A 26,243-nucleotide genomic window follows, 5' to 3' on the forward strand; every position below is an offset into this window, starting at 1 on the left:
TATAATGTTAGAAAAGGTACAATCATATTGCATTTTATTACTGTATTACTTTTATTCCATTATAAATGTTTCACGCAATGATTGGTATTTCCTTATTTCCCGCCTTTTTTAATTTTAGATTTTATTTATAGTCGCTTCATTTGCGAGATCGTATCTTGATTTGTTGCCATCTAGTGGCCGTATCTCAGATATACCCACAACCAGATCTCCCGAAACAGTATCAGTATGTGCATCTTTGTACCAAAAGTGAGAATCAAACGGAATTTGCATTTCAAGTAACTCGTTTCCTAGTTTTATGATCGAGAAAACCATTAAAACCCCGATCAGATTGATCAAACCCGTGTCTTGAAATCGGGATCCGAATACGAATTCAGTGTCTTATCAATGAGGCACCTCGCTCGATTATAAATTTTGTACAATGAGAATAACAGAAAGAAGACAAATCTCGACAGAGTACGTAAGTTCTTCAAAGTGACGGAGATCTGAATAAAAAAGATACAAAGAAGTCAAACCAAGACAATTTGGAAGTGTGGAGCAGCAAATCGTATTGAATTCTAACGTGTGTGTTATCTTCCGAACCAACCAAGCATCTATAAATGGTAGCTTCCAACAAGAAAGTCTGTCGATACAAAGCAATACGCCATGCGATACAATGCATTGCTATTACTTTATTTTTGTTCGACGTACAGAGAAAGTATTGCGTTCGTAATATTAAATATGTAAGGGTCATTTCAAAAGTCATGGCAATTATGTTATATCTAGGGCCCGGATTTTTCGAAAATGCATATGCGCATATGGAAATGCATATTTTAAGGGTTAGTGCATGTTTCGGCATTTATTTAGTTTGTGTATGATCAATTATCTGACATTTCTGGACGATGAATTTGTATGTTGCACATTCATTGGCACAACAATAGCCTTCCTATTTCAAGAGAAATGGTAAAGGGACCATACTTCCAGTCTCACAATACATGCAGGTAAATGGACGTTGCAGGCCTTTCTCACGAAAGGAATTTCTTACATTCCTTTCTCAATGCAGTAGCCTCTCTAAGTTTGTGTCGACAGGACGGCAGGTGTTCATCTGTTGACTTGTTTTTATCTACTAATAGTTTATATGGTGTTCTGTCAGATTAAACTAAAAATGCCTAAAGATAAGTCCACTAAATCCTTTTTAATTAAACAGTTGATTTCAGGCAATAGTGACTATTCAAGTAACGGCTATGTAGTCGTATTGTCAAGAGAAGACTGTGAAATGCTAGAATAAGTTTCAACTAGAACATCATTCGAAAACAGCTGCACATCTCAGATCAAAACAAAAGGGTAAAAACACGCAACAGGTACTTCTAACTCAGGCAAAATCACGGTCTGAAGTTAGTATATTTTCCGCTGACCTTTATAAAGCTTTTGTATGCAGCAACATTCCTCTGCATAAATTAAATAATCCACATATACTGTACGATCATTTCTTAAAAAATATTGTCTTAATCAAAGGAATGATACATGTATATCATTGAATTAAAATGAAATAATTCCTTTGGTTAGTGCATATTGTTTTGTTTTTGTTGCATATTTTCAACATTTTTAGTGCATATTTGCATGCTTATTTGAGGTACTTTCAGTGCATATACTGGGTGTTCAGTTCAAAGTGTGTCATGGCTCGCTGTATGCCGTCATGTGGCTAGCCGATGAGCCTAGAGAATTCAATCTTCCTATACTTCCGCAGAGGTGTATAACCTAAGAGGCAGAAAAGTTGCCTAGCAAGTACGGCGTTCATTCTGAAGAGTACGTACCGATACGTACGGTAACGCCGGTAGTGGCAGGAATGTGAACTGTTTGGAAACACGTACTGTCGGGATATGGGGAGAGGGTTAAGACGATTACTTACGTATTTGTTGACATTAACTTCGACGGTCAACATGGACACGGAGCATTTGATTTGTGTTGTGGAATGTTACCGTACGCAACCTATGATAACAAATACCCTGCGTACGACTTGCCGGCGCAAAACACAGTTCGAAAGAGGTTATGGTAGCACACAGACCGTACAGAACGCCATCTGTTGCTACGACGTTCAAGTTATACCGTACACGTTCTCAAGTTCAGATTGAAGAACGCCTTAAATAATAGGCAACTTCTCTAACATATAAGCTGAAACTCGCTTCAAATCGGTGATCCAACAACAGTGACGTCATGACACACTTTTAAATGAACACCCAGTATATCCGGGCCCTAGTTATATCTTTCGAAAAACCGAAAATGTTGTTAGTTCAGTATATAGATTTGAAAATTTGTTGTACACTGTACGGGGTGCCACCGCCGGATTTCGTCTGTACGTATTGGTGGCTAGTTGACAGCACACGCAAAAGTTAGTATGCTAGAGGCTGTGCTTCAGGATGGATGTAAGTGAAGTTGAACAGATGTCATACGTGAAAATTGTAGTTCTTCGTGCCAGAAATGCTCGTCAGTATCATTCTGAGCTACGAGAAGCAATTGAAGAAGCCGCTGAGTGGGAAGCGGTTTGCAAACAGAAAGGACATCTTAACAGCGTTTTGACAAGAGGTGGTACACATAGGTAGACGAATCGCACAAAGTCGATGGTATTCAACGCCTGCATCATTGTTGGTGAAGATGTGTGAAAATCTTGGGTGATATTTTGAAGGGTGTTAACTGTTTCCTTTTGAGCATAATAAAACAATGATTTCTAAATGTTATGTTTTATTTAACGACGCTCGCAACTGCAGAGGTTATATCAGCGTCGCCGGATGTGCCGGAATTTTGTCCCGCAGGAATTCTTTTACATGCCAGTAAATCTACTGACATGAGTAGACTATGTCGCATTTAAGCACACTTAAATGCCATCGACCTGGCCCGGGATCGAACCCGCAACCTTGGGCATAGAAGGCCAGCACTATACCAACTCGCCAACCAGGTCGACAATGATTTCTATTTACGCAGCTTTCAATATACAGTGTAAGGGGTATAAGTGCCGTCCTTTTAAAAACAGTCTACAGGATCAAAAAATGTCCATACAACGTAGGGTCAAAACTTAATAGTTTTCCGAGAAAAAAAATATTTTTCTCTTATTTTATTCTACTGCTTATATCGCTAGTAAAATTACGAAAACAATTACATTAGTAGATATAGCTAGCAAAGAGTTAATATTAGTTTAAAGAAATATTTGTGTGTTCTATTACGTTTTCGTGAAATTAAATAAAAATGCATGCTTAAATTTGTTATTATTCTGGCGTGAGAGACGTGGCAACGTGTTCAGCAAACAGTACTCTGCACAGACGTAAGTACGAGTCAGCTGAGTTCAAGTTTCCTGTCCATAGCTCTGCTGCCGAGCGGATGGCAGTTCAGTACAGAGTATTCGATAAACAACGTACAATGTGAATCACAGTTTAGGAATATCTGTTGTTAATTTATGGAGAAAGTAGTCGTAATTCAAGTGAGGCAAGCAGGAATGCCATCAACGTTTTCCGCAATGAAGGTTACCTAATCGGCGAACTTTTGTAGCAGTTCCTCAACGATTATTAGAAACTAGAAATCTCTTACCCCGTTTCGAAAATCACACAACCATAAATTTGTTTAAAAATGATACAGTTTCACGGAAGCGGGAGAGATTAAAATGTTGCATTAGAAAAAAGTTCGTGTGATTTTGTATAGAAAACCATTATATTTTTTAGACGTACAATAAAAAAATGGAGCAATGTTTTTACAAAAATGTAAAATTTACCACAATGTTCTATTAATGAAATTGAAAGTTTGTATTTGCTGCTCGTTTTATGTAAACAACAATATTGTCATGGTCCGCTCCTGCATTAGAACATAGCAACTGCTTTGTACCGGTATGTCTGTACCCGCTTTAGCTGTACTGTATACTTCTAAACCGCCTCCTCCCCACTTGAGCTTTACTGTGTACTTCTAAACCCTCTCCTCCCCATCCAGCAACGTTGCAAAACGCCTAATATTGTAAATTTTAATAATTAGTTAAATATAGCAATTAGAAAAAAGTTGTAAGGACATTTTTTTCTTCCTTATGATATGAATAATCATCAGTTAAAATAATGGCACTTATACCCCTTACATCCTGTATAGCGATGTAATTAAGCAGAATGAAGGAGGCAATAAAATAAATTAAAATAAAATTATTATATTATCATTATTATTATTATTATTATTATTATTATAGTTGGTTATTTAACGATGCTGTATCAACTACTGACTTCTTTAGCGTCGATGGGATTGGTGATAGCGAGATGGTATTTGGCGAGATGAGGTCGAGGATTCGCCATAGATTACATGACATTCGCCTTACGACTGGGGAAAACCTCGGGAAAACCCCAACCAGTAAATGAGCTCAAGTGGAATTGAGACAAGTGTCTCAGTCGACCGAGCTACGCCGGTGGCTATATTATTATTATTATTATTATTATTATTATTATTATTATTATTATTATCATTATTATTATTACTGGTGATGTTTCATGTTGTTTTGGTTATATTTTCGTGACTTTGTATACACTTTATATTATTCTTCAAATACAAAATAAAATTTGAAAACCATTTAGGACTGGAGAAACGCCCTAGTTTATCCTCGCGAACCCCTGGGGCTCCGTGAAACACACTTTAAGAAACGCTGATTTATTACATTAAATATACGAGCAAAATCGTATTTATGCTGTGGCTTCTTATCTCTTTATTGATGACAGAGCAACAGATAACCATTCGTGAAGGATATAAGTGGGCTGCATGTAATGAACAATCAGGATCATATCAATTGGACCACAAGAATGTGAAGATTAACTTTAAGTCTTCTAGCCACCACGGTGATCTAGTAGCTAGAGCGCTGGACTTATGATCCTGTGGACCCAGGTTCGATTCCCGGCGTACTCCCGATAACTTATGTTGAGCAAGCCCGTGGTCCAGGTAAAACAGAGGTTTTCTCTGGGAGCTCCGGTTCCCCTGTGGCATCCCAACATCATCACCTCATCTCATCGCGGCTGTAACGTAGACCAGTTTCTTACGACGCACCCTGGGCAACGCCTCAGTCGGTAAATTGGTCTAAAGAACTGGTTTCATATGGGTGAATGATGAAAAATCAAGTACCCGCCACTAATAAGAAAAAAGACTATGTCTTCTGATAAACTATGCAGAGTGGAAGGGAACATAAATTACATTAATTCACAGTGATAATAGCTCAAGTCATTGCGAACAAGTTCTGTCAAACAAGTTTCTGATACGTCCAGTAGTTTTGAGAATACGAAATGAAATTTATTGTAACTCTGCAAAGAGTACCAGTGCTCCTGAAGGTCATTCCTCCGTAGCGGGAATGATTCTAACTGCAATCATCCACTCCGCAAGACTTGCGAGAGGAGAATGTAAACGAAAACGTCTCATCAGATACGTTTCCATAAAATTACTGTAGATCAAAACGTAAAGTATGCAATGAATTAATTATACAAATTCTTTGGTTTTTAATATCGTTTATTACGTTATAAACTCTTTAACTCTGAATTTAATACCACAATGAAACTTATTTAATATTCACATTGTCTGTTGATTGTTTGCTTTTACGTAATTACAAAATTGTTCAGAATGGACATTCTTATAAAACAAAACTATTTCCTTAAAGATTGCTTTACATTTGATGTAAACTCAAAATAACAGTGTTACGAATACACATTCTGTAACTCAATCACCATTTAGATTCTTATCTTTGAAGAAATTAAATATAAATTTTTGAAAAATAAATTAATGTTAAGTAATGTGTTAAGTGCTACGAATATACAGTAACTTGATCGAAACGTATCTGATGAGACGTATTTGTTTACATTCTCCTCTCGCAAGTCTTGCAGAGTGGATGATTGCAGTTACAATTATCCCCACTGTGGAGTAATGAGTTCAGGAGCGTTGCAACACGTTGTATTTCGTATTATCAAAACTATTGGACTATCAGAAAGTTTATTTGACAAAACTTGTTAGCATTGACTTGATCTATTACCTCTGTGAATTAATGTAAGAGGTTCCCCTTCCACCCTGTATATACGCGAAATTGACGTTTTATGCTCTCGAAATATACGAGATACACAGTAAACATGGATGAACGTAATACGCGCCAATTTTGAATTCTAGTAACTTTCAAATCAGTGACGTTTAGAGTCAACAAAAAGGATTTCTTTGCTTCAGTTCGTTCAGTATCAGTTTTAATTTAAAATACAGTATATCACTCACTAACTTTCGGTTTTACAGGTAAAGTTTTCGTAATCGACACAATGTTTTATCATCGATTTCATGCAAACATTTATGAGACATAGCCCAGAAATCAATCATATGCAATGAACATCACAGCCACCTTGCTAACAAGATACCACAGTTAAGCGTTTATTCTGAAGAAGACTACAAGCGTACATATCACACTAAAAACATAGATAACAGACAACAACTAGATAGGTATACACAAATGAAGAGAAAAACTCTGAGACATGTAGTTTCAACATTTAAACAGACTGGAGAAATACTTCAGAATAAAATAAATTATTAAATCTACTGGGTATAAAGAAATTGACATCTAGAAAAAGTTAGAATACAATTTCAAGGGTAGTAAAAGAAATACTTCCTTGCGATAGAAAAAGCCATATTCATTTTGATAATGTTAATAATGACAATCACGGTTTTAATGGTAGTTCTGATGATAGTGGAGGCGATTTTGGTAGAGAATGATGGGAGCGATGCTTACGATAGTGATGGTGGTGGTGACTGGTAATAATGGTAACAATGCCGGTGGTACAGGTAATTATGAAGATACTGATCGTGGCAAATATCATTTTAGTAGTGTTGATGGTGGTAATAATAATACCTCATGATGATAAAAATGGAAGTGAAGATGAAAATGATGATGATGATGATGATGATGACGATGAAGATGGCGATGAAGATGGCGACGAAAATGAAGATGATACAGATTGTGATAAAGATGAAGATTTTGATGAAGAAGAAAATTGTGACGAAGATGAAGATGAAGATTGTGATGAAGATGAAGATGAAGATTGTGACGAAGATGAAGATGAAGATTATGACGAAGATGAAGATGAAGATTGTGATGAAGATGAAGATTGTGACGAAGATGAAGATGAAGATTGTGATGAAGATGAAGATGAAGATGAAGATGAAGATGAAGATGAAGATTGTGATGAAGATGAAGCTAAAGATTGTGACGAAGCTGAAGATAAAGATTATGATGAAGATAAAGATGAAGATGAAGATGAAGATTGTGGTGAAGATGAATATGAATATGAAGATGGTGACGAAGATAATAATGAGGAAGATGAATATGGCAATGAAAAGGGGATGAAGATGGTGACGAAGGTGAAGATGAAGATAATATTGAAGATGAAGATGGTGAAGAAGATGAAGATGGCGAAGAAGATGAAGATAATGATGAAATGATTATGTTGCAAACAAAGACGAATATGGGGTGACAAACCTAAAGAAAATGAACACGATAAATATTAAGATGATGAATATGAAGATAACGAACATGAAGAAGATGAAGATAATGACTGATGATGCTCCTGACTTTTAATGAGGTCGAAGATATTCACAAACATGAAATAATCAAGAAAATGAAGATGATAAATATGAAGATGACCCTCAAGAAGATGAAAATGATGACTGATGATGCTGTCGACTATTATTGAAGACGACGATGAAACCAATCGTATGATTTCCTCCTCTCATAGAACACTTAAAAATAATAACCATCATCATCATCGTCATCATCATCTGTAAAGAGAGCGTTAAGTTCCGCCTGTTGTTATTAAAGTTTTATTCTACTCTCAAATGAGAATACTACAAAAAAGTATAAAAATTAATTTTTAATTTTGAACAATTTTCCCGGTATATTTATATCGTGTCGTGTAAAGTAAAATAAATAAAATAAAACTGACAATATGGCGGAGAGTAATTAGAACCGGTACTTTTGAATTCTCAAATTCCGAAGGGTGGTTAATGTTGCAGTTGATGTTAACTGCAAACCTCATTAACATTATGGCGTTACAAACAATACAACATGGACCATTCTTGCACGGTGGCAGGTGGGTATCAGATGTGGCGCGCAGAAACAAGTGGACGTAACTGAACATCAATATGGCGCACAGAGAGGTACCAGACACAACTGATATTAAAGAAATGCTGCCTACCATAATGTACACGTCGAGGTGATGCACAGTTGGGATCAAACGCACTCTGTAGACGGGCCGCGGTTCAGATGTGAACTGATGGCAGATTCCTGTCCAGGGTAAAACCACCCCTGAGCGCGTGCGTCACACAGCTCCCACACGCGGAGGGTGAGGTTCTCAAACAGTCGCCCTCCGTCAGCCCTCCGGGTGGCTGGCGTGTTCCAAGCGCACCGATAGATAAAAACGACGCGCGGCGACGAACCCTGCATCCCCAAACTTGCAACCACCTCCGACACCAGCAATGGAAAGAGTCCGCAGGAAACGCCTTGCGGACCGAAAAGCCCCGTTCACTGTCGCAGGAGCAGTGTCATCCCAGTATGAAGCAGAGGTGACAACGTCAGTTGAACCACATGTGCACTTAAACGGTTGTGTGTTCGAGTCCGAGCAAAAGGTCTCCGTTACTTCCAAAGCGTCTACGTTTCCAAAGTCACTAACTTCCTTGTCACAGAAATTTGGATCGATTTTGAAACCTGAAAAAGCACAGACTATCTTACTGGGAAATCAGCGACCTCTATTGAAATTTTCAAAAAATCTGTTTTCGCTGTAGTTGTAAATAAAACCGAATTCCCATTTAGTGCAAGTGAAAAATCTAAGCAGATGAACATTTAAATTGGATCACACAGACTAAACATGATTTTTTTAATCAAAGAATAAAATATTTATTTCATATATCTATTTATTCTCTACTTATCTATTCACCTATTCATCTATGTATTTATTTCATTTTTTTTTTTTTCAAAATTTTCATTTAAACGGTATGATTTAGTCTATAGTTATCCGAAACGAGCATGAGGTGGTACTCGGGTACAGTCCAGTAGGCCTACAGCAAAAGTTGGGACTTACAAGCAAACGTTCTGATGGGGGCAGATAGAAAAGTTACAATTTTTTCTTCCACCATGTTAATAGTGTCAAAAGAAGTGCTTATACAAATTTTGGCCACTCAACCGCAATTACGAGGGCCGTAAAAAATAAGTTCGCCAGAGCCCGTTAATAGAAAAAAAAACAATTTCGTTGCAAAAATTTATTGGAACAGACACAGCAATTGTTGAGCTTTTTGAACACATTTTCCATCGGAATAGAGACATTTCCCATATCATGGGCTCGACAGAGAGAGAGAGAGAGATGCACACGCAGTCAAACGCTGGTTCCGATCTAAGGCGGCTGATTTCTACGACGCAAAAATTGATCCCATGGTATAACAATGTCTCAATTCCAGTGGGGGATATGTTGACAAATAGTACTGTACGTATTTCAATAAATATTTCCATGCAATTGTGCTTTTTTCTATAAACGGCACCAGGGAAGATCACTTTCTGGACGGCCTCGTAATTGCGGTCGAGTGGCCAAAATTTGTATAAGCACTTTTTTTTTTACATTATTAACATGGTGGAAGAGAAAATTTTAACTTTTTTATCTACCCCCATCAGAACGTTTGCTTGTTAGCTCACATAAAAAAGTATAAAACAGTATTTTTCTATACTGCAATCACTTTGAATCCTGAACAATTTTCTTTCTCCTCAATTAAAACAAATCTTGGTCCCGACACTTAACATGCCACAGTTCGACTACTGCGACATTCTATTAGAGAAGAAAATTTCTGCACGATTTTTATTTTTGGATACAGATATATCATTGCTACACGAATTTAAATTTGAGACCAGTAATTAACTAAAATATCTCAGCCATTTTTAAAGATAGATTCAAAATTTCTACGACTTTTACTCCTAAAATAACGTTCTTTAAAATGTCTGGAGACATAATTTTGATATTGATTCTAAATTTGTAAGAAAAATCACAGAAATATGGAGATTTTTTTTTTTCAAATGCAATGAAACAAATTTCTATTCCAGAAAAAAAAAAGTTTTCTGATGGCCTGAAGAATTTGTGAACCAATATCATGCACGCAGCATGAATATTTCCGAAGATATACAGAACCTTCAAATAGACGTTCATCCGTGAGTATGCGGCAACGCATGGCGGCTGGAAGCAAACTATTTGCCGACAAAGTGGGTTGTTTTTTTAGTTATTTAACGACGCTACATCAACTACTTGGTTATTTAGCGTTGATAGAATTGGTGATAGCGAAATGGTATTTGGCAAGAGGCCGAGGATTCGCTATAGATTACCCGACATTCGCCTTACGGTTGGGGAAAACCTCAGAAGAAACCAACTAGGTAATCAACCGAAGCGGGAACTCACACCCGAGTGCAACTCCGGATCAGCAGGCAAACGCGCTACCACAAGAGCTACGCCGGTGGCTCGAGTCGGATATTCATAGAATAGAGAACACATCAAACCACAGCCTTTTTTACCAAATAGTTTCAGAAATACATGTATTTTATAGAATAGTGCTGGATGAGTGAAAAAAGAATATGACATAAAAAGAATGTACTACATAATTAACCCTTTGAGTGCCAATCACGATTACATCGTGATTTTATAATTTTGCTAGAAGTGCCGGTCACAATCTAATTATTGTGATATAGTTTCAATTTTGCTCTTATTCTCCAGACGGCAAAGACCACTGTTGTGTTGTGCTAAGAGCATAAAGCAGGGAGGTAAAACTGTGCTACAATTGTGTCACACGTCACAAGCCGAAACAAGTGACTCACCCCTTCCTTTCACTCCACACGTCATCGGACACGGTAGGGAGAGAGGAAATATGTATTCAGTGTGCTTACGAACGTCATTAGATACATAATTCAAGGCCTGTTGTGGTAAACCTTTCTCTATGCCAAGTAAAGTTACACAAGTGAATCGCTCCACTGGTTCCACTGAACCAGTGGAGCGATTCACTTGTGTAACTTTACTTGGCATTTTTCACATAATACTACGCAAAGGGAGTCGGCACTTAAAAGCACTTAGAATTTGAAAATGTCAACAAATTATATACTTAATTATGCAAAAAAATCAATATAATTATTTGGGACAAAGGACAAAAAATCATTTTTTAATTGACCTCTGATGTCACCTTAATCATGCTGGTATGGAGTTTTTCTCCTTTTAGTCTGTTATTTAATACGCTACATCAAATGCACGGTTATTTAGCGTGGAGAGGTTTTGTAATAGCCAGATTTATTTTGGCGAGATGAGTCCCAGGACTTCCTATGGATTACCTGACATCCGCCTTACAGTTAGGGAAAACCTCGCAAGTACCAACAAAGTAATCGAGTTAAGCGAAATTTGAACCCATGCACGGGCAAACAGACTCAGAATTCCAGTAGTACCACAGTCTAATATATACAGTCATGAAACTTGAGTTGTGAGGTTGCTAGGAACAATAGACTGTGCAGGTACTATTTCGCATTGTCTGTAATGAGGCGATAGTAGCGATCCTAGTGGTTAGCAACTATCTATGGATGCATATTTATTACATATTGAGCTTCGTGACTATATATACTGTACTAGACTGTGGTAGTACACTCGATACTTCGAGACCACGTCAGTGACTGTGATTGATTATATATGTCTCTAAAAACAATATATAATATAAACAATTAAAACGACATACAAATAATTAACCTCAGATTAAGGCCTGAAATTAATCTTAAGTTATACTCAACTGCGAATTTTTTATTCTAAAAATAATGACTTTATGTTATTTCGTCTTAACATGAAATTAAAGTTAAGTGAGAAGTTTTATATGCTATTTTATTGAATTTGGTATTCCCAAGAAACTAGTTCGATTAATTAAAATATGTCTCAGTGAAACGTACAGCAGAGTCCGTATATGTTAGTTTCTGCCTGATGCTTTTCGAATTCATTGCGGACTAAAGTAAGAAGATTCACTATCACCTTTATTTTTTAACTTTGCTCTAGAGCAGCGGTCATCACCACAGTGCACCCTCGGGCTAGTCTCTTACTCGCGGATAAAACATTGCACTATCGTGCATCCGTGGCTGCTAGTGAGTATGCTTTCTCTTTCTGCCTTCTGCACGACGGTGCATATTCCGATACTCTTCTTACCCTTTACCCATTTCTGCGCATGCCGACGACCACTGCTCTAGAGTATGCCATTAGGAAAGTCCAGGAATTGAACGGGTAACATCAGGTGCTTGTCTCTGTGGATGACGTGAATATGTTAGGAGCAAATCCACAAACGATTAGGGAAAACACGGGAATTTTACTTGAAGCAAGTCAAGAGAATCCCGAAAGGACAAAGTATATGATTATGTCTCGTGACCAGAATATTGTACGAAATGAAAATATAAACATTGGAAATTTATCCTTTGAAGAGATGAAAAAATTAAAATATCTTGGAGCAATAGCAACAAATATAAATGATACTCTGGAGGAAATTAAACGCAGAATAAATATGGGAAATGTGTGTTATTCGACTGAGAAGCTTTTATCATCCAGTCTGCTCTCGAAAAACCTGAAAGTTACAATTTATAAAACAGTTCTATTACCGGTTGTTCTGTATGGTTGTGAAACTTGTACTCTCACTTTGAGAGAGGAATAGAGGTTAAGAGAGTTTGAGAATACTGTAAGGTGCTTAGGAAAATATTTGGGGCTACGAGGGATGAAGTTGCAGGATAATGGAAAACGTTACACAACGCAGAACTGCACGCATTATATTCTTCACCCGACATAATTAGGATATTAAATCCAGACATTTGAGATGGACAGGGCATGTAGCACGTACGAGAGAATCCAGAAATGCATATAGAGTGTTAGTTGGAAGGCCGGAGGGAAAAAGACCTTTGGGGAGGCCGAGACATAGATGGAAGGATGATATTAAAATGGATTTGATGGAGGTGGGATATGATTGTAGAGATTGGATTAATCTAGCTTAAGATAGGGACCGATGGTGGACTTATGTGAGGCCGGCAATGAACCTCCGGGTTCCTTAAAAGCCATAAATAAGTAAGTAACATGAAGTTAAATATAAGTGACCAATCTTCACAAATTAATCATATTAAGTGTAGTTTACAGAAAATATTTTCGAAAGAAAAGAAAAGTTCCTCCTTATAAGTAAACTGGAGAGTGAAATTTATTTTCATTTTATTTAGTCAGACCTCTGTTAATTTTTAAGTGCACGACTTGAACTGAAATGGAATTTACGGTAGAGGGCACTATGACCCAGGACTGCGATCTATTGCGATCTATTGCGCTAACCCTCTAGCTAGAAGCATTCTCAAACCCACACCGGAAAAATGGTGACGGAATGATTTAGATGCGTAAATGGGGAAAACGGGAGAACCCTGAGGAAAACCCCAACTGCGACCTTGTCCGCTACAAGTGTCACTATGGATTTTTTATGAAAAATCCCAGACCTGACCGGGAGTCGAACCCGGGCCGCCTGCGTGACAGGCTGGAGGTCTGCCACTCAGCTACCACAATGGTACGACCACAGTCTCTTATATACAGTCACGAAGCTTGAGTTGTTGAGAGTACTAGAAACAATAGACTGAGCCGGTACTATTTCGCATTGTCTGTGATGAGGCGATAGTAGCGATCCTAGTGGTTAGCAGCTATCCATGGATGCATATTCCCTACGTATTGACCTTCGTTACTGTATATACTAGACTAGACTGTGGTAATACGACTTTCTGACTGTCCAAGTCCTGCTCTGTCACGCAGGGAGTCAAGACAAAGCACCCGAACGCCACCTGGTTCAGAAGCAAGCAAGATTCATAGCTCAATTCCTTCTCTGACATTCCCTTTATGCGTATCTCTCAGTATTCAAATTCTCTCTCATTCATTTTCTAGTACTTAGTAAGCCTATCTTAATTCCAGTACCAAAAATGAAGTGATTTGTAGTATATTAACAGTACCTTTATGTAGCATTATCCTAAAACACTGAATAGATTCCGTTCCATTCAATTTGAAGTTCACAGAGTTGAATGCGACAGAGGATAGGCCTAATGGATTTTTAAGAACGATGGGTAATACCCATTGCGTATATTTAGTGCGGTTTCTTTTTGTAGAGAAGTATAAATTCTCTGCCGTGACTGTTCTGCACATAAAATTTTTCTGTTTGTAATGAGAGGGCTTAAGGGAAACAATATAATTATCAGGCCTACATATTTTGTCTGTACTACGTCAAACGCTAATGTAAGAGTTTCCCGTGTTCCAGATCAAGGTGCGACGTCGAACACACTCTTAACAGAAGTTCTACGTAAGTTCCCAAATAAGAATTTTAAAAAATTCACAAAGTAATTCCTATCCTAGTCAAAATTCGAGTTCACAATGAGATGAACTGTGTAACTTAGCATCGGTGTTGCATTGGCTCCACGCTAATGTCCCAAACTTCCGAGCACGGAAGATAAGTACAAAAAACTAAACAAAGCAAAAATATGCACAAAAAACAAATCTGGGAAAAAAACAATGCTAGGAAACGAAATAAATTTAAGTAAAGAAATTTAAATTAAACTGAAAATATCAAAATAAACAAAAAAAAAACATAAATAAAAACATTACAGTAAAAAAAGAAAATAAAAAATTCAAAATAAACGAAAACTGAAAACCGCAAAAAAGAAAATTCAGAATAAACAAAAAACAAAAATAAAAAACAATTCAAAATAAACAAAAAAATAAAATAAAAAAATTGACGCTTCAAAATATATAAAATAATAATTATTAAAAGAAGCAAAAGAAACATAAAAAACAATTCAAAGTAAACAAAAGTAACAGGTTTAAAGGAATAATTTTCTTCCTTATATTACGTCACATTAAGAAAATAAGGCGATCTTTTTCCTTCACGCACGACGAATTTGGTATGCAAGTACAGTATGTATTTCGACAGATTGTTTGGACACACAGCTCTCCTAGTGATCATATCTAATCTCCACTACTCTATACTAAAAACGTTAGCAAATTTCCAGATATTTTAGGAATGCTTCCCAGTTACACGGACAGCTTCAATCTTCACAAAAAAAATTAGAAAAACTAGATCCGGTAACTTAAAAGTAAACTTAAATACATAGTAAAACAATTTTGATTAGTTGCTACTTGCCTAACTCTGATGGGAGCTTCATTACGTATTTATACAGGTACACAAGATCCCGGGTTCATTCCTTGAAAGTTTAAAAAATAGGCCTATATATTATTTTCCATAACCACGTCAAATTATGTGAAAAATGATAAGGAAAATAATAAGTAATATAAAATGGTAGTTACCTCTACATAGGCTCCAACACGTCCAGGACCGCACAAAGACAACATACGTCTGAGTTCAGGTAACTGGTAACTCATCTGGGTAATGGCGCCACTGTTTGTGTATAAATGAAGCGTGAATGCTAGTGGTCGCTAGAACAAGGGTGAGTACAGTCCGCTAATAAAGTATGATAAAGTGTGCAAATCAAGAACAGTAAAAACTGACAGGGGCTTCAATGAAACCTCAGTGATTACGATTAACGTTTATACTCAAATTATAGTTATAAAATACAATATGTATTTTCTTTGACACTTTAGTATATTGCATTTTAGTCTATTTGATATTCATGTATACTCCGGATCAGCTTGCTTAATACCGTAAGGGTGAAACCTAACCATTTCCCCCTATTACTACTAATGCTAGTGCATTATAGTGATTTTATAGCTCTCAGATTGAATTCTCTTTTACTAACTTCGTTTTGAATTATGGGTGATAAATATTACAACTGGCAGTTTTTTTAACTGTTATGTTGAAAGCAATAATTTCGGTTTGCAGTAAAGGAAACTGATGGAAATGCAAGTACCTAAGTTTATGAATTAATAATTAGTAATACTGGTACTGATATTAATATACACAATTCAGGTCTGTTGCGTTGTGATTAAAATTTAACTCTGTATTCTGGTAAGTGTAATTAAATAAGAAATAGCTTATAGACCTACTTGGTATGAAATATGGATAGAAATACATTTCACATTTTAATTAATTTCTTTCGTGTTTAGATTTTTATTAAATAACCAAGAGAAGATATAGCATGGTAGCGACTTCTATAAGGAAGAAAGTGCAAGTATTTCAAGTAGACTATATATTTCAAAGTGGTATTCTGTTTTCCAAATTCGCACTAATTATTTCACGTGATCAAACAAAATACATTTTTAAATTAGGTCTCGTGAATCATGAACTGTTTAGTCAAAGAAATAAATTTCACGTTGTCAGACAAAATATATTTTAATATTAGATCGTACTAATCCTAACTCCCAACGCAATAAGCGAGAGGTCCAGGAGGAAAATATATTATTTCATAAATAATTATTGAACCATAGTTTTCAGAACATGGGAGAGGTAAAAGTAGGAGGAAGAAGAATAAAGTGCACAAGATTTGCTGATGATATGGCGTTGTTAGCAGAAGAGGAGACGTTACTAAGAGATATGCTACTGGAGCTAAATGACACCTGTGAGCAATATGGGATGAAGATAAATGCAAAAAAAGACGAAGACCATGGTTGTCACAAGAAAAATAAAGAAGGTAAACTTGCGAATTCTAAATGAGGCAGTAGAGCAAGTGGACAGCTTCAAATACTTGGGATGTACTATAAGCAGTAACATGAGCTGCAGCCACGAAGTCAAAAGAAAGGTAGCAATGGCCAAGGAATCGTTTAAAAGAAAAAAGAGAATCTTCTGCTGACTTATGGAAAAATAACTAAGGAAAAGACTAGTGAAGTGCTTTGTGGACATTACGACGAAGTGAAGAGCAACGAATAGAAGCATTTGAAATGTGAATATGGAGAAGAATGGAGCATGTGAAGTGGACAGACAGAATAAGAAATGAAGTTGTGTTGGAAAGAGTGGGTGAAGAAAGAATGATGCTGAAACTATCAGAAAGAGAAAAAGAAATTGCTTGGGTCACTGGCTGAGAAGAAACTGTTTATTGAAGGATGCACTGGAAGGAGTGATGAACGGGAGAAGAGTTCGAAACAGAAGAAGATATCAGATGATAGACGACATTAAGATATGTGGATCATATGCGGAGACTAAGAGAAAGGCAAAAAATAGGAAATATTGGAGAATGCTGGGTTTGCAATTAAAGACCTGCCCATGGGCAGAACACTTATGTATGTATGTATGTATGTATGTATGTATGTATGTATGTATCTATCTATCTATCTATTAGGAAACACCTGGCAACATACAGATGAAATGTGGTAAATAAGAAGACATTGTTATTCTTAATACTATACAATTACATTGTTAATATTACTATTATTATTATTATTATTATTATTATTATTATTATTATTATTATTATTATTATTATTATTATTTCAGTACGTAGCATTGAGATTCTATCCTCTTGGCAACACTGAAGAGTTGGCCAAATTAGACTTTTAGGGTGCTATTCATAGCCATTTCGCTAGCCCGCGCTACGAGCGTGTTAAACTAGCCCCGGCTATCGACTGGTTACTTGTACAGGATTCATATCATATCGCTAACACTGGTTTATGAATACGAAAAACGTTAGAACGCTGATCATCCACCGGAAGCCCGCGCTAAGAATGTATATGAATACGACCCTTAGGAACTACATTTAGTTGATCCTCACTTTACACATGGGTCATTCGAAAATTAGTGGCAACACATTAATTAAAAGCAAATACTTAACATAAGTTGCTTCCAAGAAGTCAAAAGGAAGATATGAAGAGCAAAGGAACATTTTAGTAGAAAAACGAGCATATTCCGCGGAAAAAAGAACTAAGCAAAAGCCAACTGGAGTGCTTAGTGTGGAATATGATAATGTACGGAGCAGAAACATAGACATTACGACGAAGTGAAGAGAACGACGAGAGCATTTGAAACGTGAATATGGAGAAGAATGAAGTGTGTGAAATAGACAGACAAAATAAGAAATGAAACTATGCTAGAAAGAGTGGATGAAGAAATAATAATGCTGAAACTGATGAGGAAGAGAGAAAGAAATTGGTTGGGTCACTGCCTGAAAAGAAACTGCCTACAGGAGGATGCACTGGAAAGGATAATGAACGGAAGAAAAGTTCAGGGCAGAGAAGGTATCAGATGATACGACAATATTGAGGTATATGGATCGTATGCGGAGGTAAGAGGAAGGCGAGAAATAGGGAAGATTGAAGTATGCTATTGGGCAGAAAACTATGAGTGAAAATTACTTATTTATTCACAGTTGACATACTCACAGTTCTTAAAAGCAATATCTTCCAGTGTCACGTACCAGTCGCCACACATCTGGAAGGCGACGGATGTCATCCACAGCGTCACTGCTTTAAGTTTCTCATTGACTGCTCCACAGCTGTTATAATGGCCTGTCTATTTCTAAAGAGTACTCCTCTCAGTGGTTCTTTCATCTAAAGAGAAAGGTCATAGTCGCAAGGACTCACATCCAGAATATAACGAGGATGCTCCAGTTCCACCTGTTAAGTAAACTAGCTTGGGCAGCCACGTGACAACGAGAACCGTTGCGAAGTACAATGGCATGGATATTCAAGAGATTTCGACGCTTCTCGCATTGACGGTCGTAAATGGTGTGACAAAAAGTGACTATAATATGCAGCATCCAATTGGAACAAAATGAGAGATTAATACACCTTCATAATCATTAAAAAAAAACAATAAAATATAAGTCTGAGTAGGTTCTGCTCTTCTCTACATTTTTTTGGCCTTTGGACGTTGCAAAAACATTCTTATTACTCGTATTATAATCACTTCATAGAGTAAAGATGAGATTATTACCTTATAACTTAAAAAATAAGATATATCAGGTAGGCCTATCACTTAATCTCATACTACCAGGAACGTCCGTGGCAGGTCCTTCAAGTGAGAAAAATGAAATCTAGTAATTAAAAAAAAAGTATTTCGACATTATAAGTACACATTGTAATTGCAACAAATCAGCAATGAAATAAAATCTTAGAAAATAATAACCTTTTTGTTTTTCAGTTTGTACAGGGACATCATTTTATTTTTACTTCAATTTTTATTCTACCTGAGTTTTGGAATGTACTTCACTCCCACCCCTTCTACTAGTAAACTTCCAACCCTTCACGACACAGAGCCGAGGGCGCGTAAGCAGTACTGAGTTACTAAGTATAGTACGTTTCAGAAATATGTTCGCGTTTTCCAGTGACGAAAGAGCTTTCAATATTGAATCATATTTTCATACGGGTACTGTCGTCCGTTTCCCTATGTCGCATCCCGGTTTCCCCCACCTGCTTCTGTTCGCCCCTCTGTTAAGTCTAGTAGCTGGGCTATCTTAGCTCTTTTCTGAAAACATTAATTTCTGTTAGGAATTGGACGTCTACGTAATATTATACAAGTGTTTAAAATAACAAATAAAAGGGTATCCTTAAGTAATTAACTGTCACGTGAATCCCCCCCCTTTCTACAACCCTGCGACAAAACCACTTGAACGGACAGTAGATAGCATTTCTGAGTGATTTTATCTTTTCGGATCGGGTAGAAGTGAAGATTGAATTTACAGTACGTAAGATAGGCCTACACTTTTATAGAGTAGGTACAGAATTATTTCAACATGAGTTACTCGTACGAAGGACGAAACTGGTAATTGGAATTAGGTACAATAGTCTATAGTGCGATAATATGCACAAAAGAACTGAAGCCTGTATCGAAATGAACGGCCACCATTTTCTAAAATGTGTTTAAATATCCATATTATGATTATTTTTCAATTTAACTTCATTCTCTATATTGTACGCTAATGTGCTGTAACAGTACAATATACAGTACACTGCATAATTAATACTTCCGAATGGATAGCTGAATTCGTGTGTAAAAACACTAAGTGTTAATACAGTACTGTATTTTGATTAAACAAAAACCTAATGAAAATTATCAAACTCAAAATTGCGGTATTTCCTAGTTTACATAAATGGATGAACTACTTTTCTTCCCTCCTATACCTAGTAAAGTGATTTGTATATTACGCCAGTATCATTGAACTCCGTCGTGAAAGGGGGAGCAAACGGTGTTTCCTGCTTCAATCGTTAATAGAAAGGTATAGCCAGATTAATATTAAAAATGTTAGTAAAAATAAAATGATGTCCCTGTATATTTATTTACGAACCAGTATTTGTTTCTTATTGTGACACAATATAATTCAAGTGCAGTACATACTGTTTTCCCTTAGAAGAAGTAAAGTACTGTTAATTTATAAATAAATAGTCATAGATATTTCATATATATTTGAATTTTAAAATAATGTTTGTGCCTTATTCCTTTGTCTTGTGTTGAAGTTGTTACGAGTATATAAATTAATTACAATTTATTTACTGCTGATGATCATTATTGTGCATGTCGTATCTCAGGCACTTATAACTAGGGCTGAAAAAAAAATTGGTATCAGGGTAGTAAATAATTTCTATATACATTGTTTACTTACAAAATGCGTCTCGTTGCAGGGTGTCTCTACTGCCTGTAAGGAGCCGAGAAAGTGAACATTCGACACTCCTCAATAGTAGACCTGCTTAAGTGACGTGAGGTTGTATCAGAATGCCGAAACAAAAATCCGACAAAGAACAGATAATAAGGCGACTGAATTCAGAACATGGGGAAAATGTGTTTGACTCCATTGATAATAATGATAGTTTCTGTAAATGTAATATTTGTTCCGAGTTAATTTATTCTAAACATAAGTAATCCTGCAAATGTAAATTCTATTATGAGTTCATTCATACAGAGCGGACTGTACAAGCAGCCGCTACCGTAACAAGTCGTGCTTGCAAACAAGCATTTTGTAAACACAGAACTCTACGTACGATGCAGCGTAGCCTATAATCAATACTTTTTTCAGCCCTACTTATAAATAATTAATTTAATTAACTTGTTTTATATTATACATATAGCTCAACTGATGAATGATCGTTTGCGTTTGTAAATTTAATAATCTGATTGGCTATGTATTGTATACTTTTAGTAGGACCATCGATGTAGCTCAGTCGGCAGACTCGCTGGGCTGCTGATCCAGAGCTGCGTTCGGGTTTGGGTTGGATCCCCTTTTGTTCTTTGGTTTCTTCCGAGCTTTTCCACAGCCGTGGGACTGAAGCCGGATGGTTTATGGCGAGTCCTCGGCATCAACCCCTCTGATTTGATTACCTGGTTGGGTTTTTCCGAGGTTTTCCCTAACCAAAAGGCAAATGCCGGGTAATATTTTGGCGAATCCTCGGACCTCACCTCATCTCACTACATCTCACCAAAATATTGTAAAAAATTGCACAAAATTGTAAAATTACTAAATTGTAAAATTGTAAAAATTTGTAAGAACTGTAATTGTAATATTGTAAAATTTTGACTTGTTCCACATCTTAAAGCTTCATTGCTCATGTAAGATCTATGGAATAAAATGAATGAATGAATGACATAAATTGTTTCATTTGTATGATTGTGGTTTTTCTTACAATTACAATCCCTTGCTTACTGTAACACTTTCTATACCCTGTCTGAACGCTGTGTAGTAGTACAGTTAGTACATGCAATTTTTTACAGAGAAGCACGCGGCATTCCCGTAATTTCAAAATCGTAAGTTGCCCTGCTGAATTCGTGACACCACATCTATATTCATTCTTTCTTGGTTTCTTCTTCTTCCTCTTCTGCTTGTGTATGGTGAAGTATGTCACTCCGTGATATTATTTCTTTTATAGAATGCTAGTAATAATTTTGTCTGAAATTCTCTCACAACCTCTTCGTCTGTTGGTAGTATACGCAAAATAAATGTGAAAGGTTATGTTATAAAAGAAATCTTAACGTGCATTAGGGCAGTCATTCAACCGCATGACCAATTTTACGATGCCATCCGCCAAGACGTTCTTTGACTGTTTTCGCTTGAGCATTAAGGTGCGTCAAGTCTCGGGCAGCATCATAGTAGTCTAAAGGCCAGGTCCACACTGCGGCAAACTGTTTCTGGCAAGGTAGGGCATCGAATATTGTTTCAACTAGATTATTAATTATTTGAATACCGGTAAATATAAAATCAACACTTTTCTTAAGATTGAGTCATTCGTGAATAACGAAGTATTCGTCAATCGCAAATGAAAACATTATTCATTATTCGTTATTTTCAATGTCAATGGCGAATAAATTTTGTACCGAAACTGTTAAACTGTATGAGCTTGAACTATATATCCACCGAATGAACAGCAGTAACGCAGCTCTCGCCGTCAACAAACCAGCATCCACCGCTATGGATTAGGTCCTAACGGTTATCACCCTGACTGTGTATCGGTACGTACAGGAGCGGACAATGGTAATTGTGGTAATACTGCGCTCGAAGGTGGAGCGGGGAGGGGAAGAAAGCTCAGCAGTAGAACTATGGACAGTAGTGCTGCTTATGATTAGGTTTTCTCCGGAACAGTTGTTTGCGCGCTTTCAATCGGAGACCTCCGGATTACCTCCGATTGATGCCGCGCAGGTGGTATATGTGCTGGGCGCAGACATACACTTTCCGCTGAGCATTCCTTTAATCGGATCAGGTAGTGATTCGAGTCCGCTGACGTCCGCGTATCTTTTAAAATAAGTTGTAATTTGTTGTTGTATATTCTCTCTTTTATGTTAATCTCTCTCTCTCTTTCTTCGGCTCTTTTTTTCTTGTTTTGCTTGAAGTGCTACGTTAGCTGACAGATTTTTTTCTAGTTTTAAAATTCATAGTATATGTGGAAAGGCGTATTAGTTTTATATCATTGATCAAATTAATAACGTTCAATCTAACTGCAAAGCTAACGCAGAAGTAAAGCTTTTCAGTAGCCAATGTAAACATGTATACTGTAGTTCTCCTAGAAACTCTCGTTTAATCGCAAACAGTGTTTGTCAGTTATTATTCTAATCGGTTTAGTTTAACGTAAAATATATTGAGGGAGCTTCAGAATGGAACAAAAGAAACGTGGGCTATCAATGGGTTAAAATTTACTGTCCAACATAATTTATTCAGATTCTTCACCGGACAGGATTGTGATTATTGTGTTAAAGGGTGTCAGCATTTGAACTGCCTCTTCTAAAACGCGCCACTCTTTCTCTGTAATAAAAATATAAGCGGATACCAACTTAAGAATAATTGTAATTATATTACCACATGTTCTTTAGTTTCATTCAGAAACTCAATATTTTAATCCAAACAGCAAAATATAACTCAAGTTGTCTAAACAGAAAAATATAACTCAAGTAGTCTTTTAAGTATTTCATATGTTTTTTTATTGCCTCGAAAGTTATGTTTTAGATAAATTTCAAGACTTTTTCCTATACTGTGGGCCTTTGGGAACAATAGCACTTAAACAATTTAAAAAGAAATCGTATCAAATGTTTTGCGTAATTGTTTTCATCAAGTTCGCGTTTGTGCGATCGCTTCAAATGGTCTAACACATCCGAAGTTCCACCACCCTTAGAGTAAATTCGCCCACAAAGTTTACAATGTGCTACTTTATTATTACATTCAACTAAATTAAAGAATTTCCATGCGACGGATAGCCTATCCGATTTTGTGCCATTTTATTCCACTCACAACTACAGTCAGTCCGTACGCGCCGGTCGTCCTTGAGCTGTCGCTTCGCTCCGAACCACCGCATCCCTCCGTATGTCCCCTGTTTCACCTACGGTAGTATCGGAGATCACCGGTGGAGAGCTTTATTCGTAATCTCCGATTCCTCCGCGGTAGTAGTCACTCCGATGAGCAGCACTTAAGGACAGGGAGCTTGAACTCAGCTGACTCGTACTTAGTCCATAGACAAAAACGTCTGTGCACAGTACTGCCTGCTGAACGTTGCCAAGTCTCTCACGCCAGAATATTAACAAATTTAAGCATGCATTTTTTATTTAATTTCACGAAAACGTAATAGAAAACACAAATATTTATTTAAACTAATATTAACCCTTTGCTAGACATATCTACTGATGTAAATGTTTTCGTAATTTTACTAAAGATATATAACGTATAATGCAAATAAAATAAGAAAATAAATATTTTCGTTTTAGAAAACTATCAAGTTTTGACCTTATGTTGTATGGACATTTTTTGTTCCTGTAGATCGCCCTGACGACTGTTAAAAGGACGGCACTTATACCCCTTACACCCTGTATATTAATATTTTAGATTCTGAACAATATGAGCTATTCTGTTATTATTGTATTATTTACGTAATGTAAATATTATGCATGATTCCAATGTGCATAAAGGAATATTTAAATATAAAGTTTTAAATTTTAACTATTTATTCTTGTGTGTACTGACTGTCCTTCTGTTCTCTCTTGTTTCATGTGCCTGGAGACCCTACTCGAAGAGAGGGAGCATCAAGACTCAGACGAAAGAAAATCAATTGCCTGCTAGTGTATGATTACAAAAAATAAAAAACAAGTCTTAAAATAAACTAAGCATCTTATTTACAAATAACTATTCTAGTGTGTTATGTATTACTGACTGAATTAGTAGCATTATTAGTACGTTATTTGCTCAATGACTAACTACACTATATTCTAAGTAACTAATATCCTATTTAATAAGCATGTGACATGTTACCATATATTAAGCTGACTGTAAAATTATTGTATCATTGTTAGATTAATGTACACTGACGACGCCATGAATAATTGTATTCCAACAGTTAATTATCTGTCTGTCTGTCTGTCTGTCTGTCTGTCTGTCTGTCTATCTATCTATCTATCTATCTATCTATCTATCTATCTATCTATCTATCTATCTATCTATCTATCTATATTATATTTTTTATATTTTATCTTTCTCAACTTGGTGAGGTTGCCAAAGACAAAGAATGTTAAATAGTGACATTTAAGGTGTGACTCTGTATCAGTCTCTACAAATCATTTCTCATTGGAAAGGTAATGAAAACACGCTTTTTCTAGAAACAATCTATTTTACTAAGTTTCAGTTCATATTTACAATAGTTATAAAAGTATAAAAAAACATATACAAACTTGTATCTACAAGAACAAAAGAAAAATTGTCTAGAGTTTTACTTTTTTCATTTAAATCCTATATATGTGGATGGCTGAAGAGTCTGCACAGAGCTTAAAATGTACAATTTATTGTGGCATAATAATAATAATAATAATAATAATAATAATAATAATAATAATAATAATAATAATAACAAAACTCATAACTTTACTTTAAAATGACTGGTAATAATCACTACATTGTTCCAAATCTGTGTTCAATTAACGTTATAGGAAGGCACAAAATTTCATTTTGGGGTTTCTTTGGTGAGTCTTCAAACTGTCAGGTCGCACATTATCCTGATGAAGCACAGTTCAATCACAGTCGTCTCGAACATAACAAACACATCCTCTCAAATTCTTTAGAGTTTTAATGTAGTCCTGTTGTTGATAAATTTTATCACTTGCCATGACAGATCCACCATGATCAAAATCAGTCCTCCCTTTAAAAGGAAACGACTCACAATACCACAATCATGACAAACAATTTCAGAATCTTGTTTTTACCTGTAAGAAATTCAGTTATGACACACTGCTTTAAGCACACTGACATACATACATTTACTCTCAATGCATACCGTCCATTTCAGCTCCAGTAATATCACCTCATAGGTTATGAGAAACATTGAATAAAAATGAACTTAGTCCATTATAAACTACTTTTCAGGAGACAGCAAAACTTAATTAATCACTATTTTTTAACTAGAAGCCATATTTTGAGGCTCATATAGACATAGAAAAAGCATTTTTTAAAGCAAACCAACAACAGATATATTCAGTGCTATGAAAGTGAACTTCATTTTCAGATGGACTTAACGCATTTTGATTTGACACTCCTCATTTGCGACAGCAATTACAGTTTTTTTTATCCCACAACCAGCCAAGTATGTATGATATTACTGGTTACAGTGATGATATACTATATATAGAGGTAGAGTATTAACTTTTTTTTTCATATTAAACTGATACTGAATGATACAATGAAAATGATAATAATTTAAATAATGAAATTAAGTAATATGAACACGTTCCATTAAATATATTATTGTCATTTATTTTTAGGCAGTTTGTAACATGAAGAAAAAAAATGAAGAATCTTAAAAATCAGATAATTATCCTTTTTTTAAACAAGGAAAGTAAATCCA

This window comes from Periplaneta americana, chromosome 13 (assembly GCF_040183065.1).
Source record: "Periplaneta americana isolate PAMFEO1 chromosome 13, P.americana_PAMFEO1_priV1, whole genome shotgun sequence".
Lineage (NCBI taxonomy): Eukaryota > Metazoa > Arthropoda > Insecta > Blattodea > Blattidae > Periplaneta > Periplaneta americana.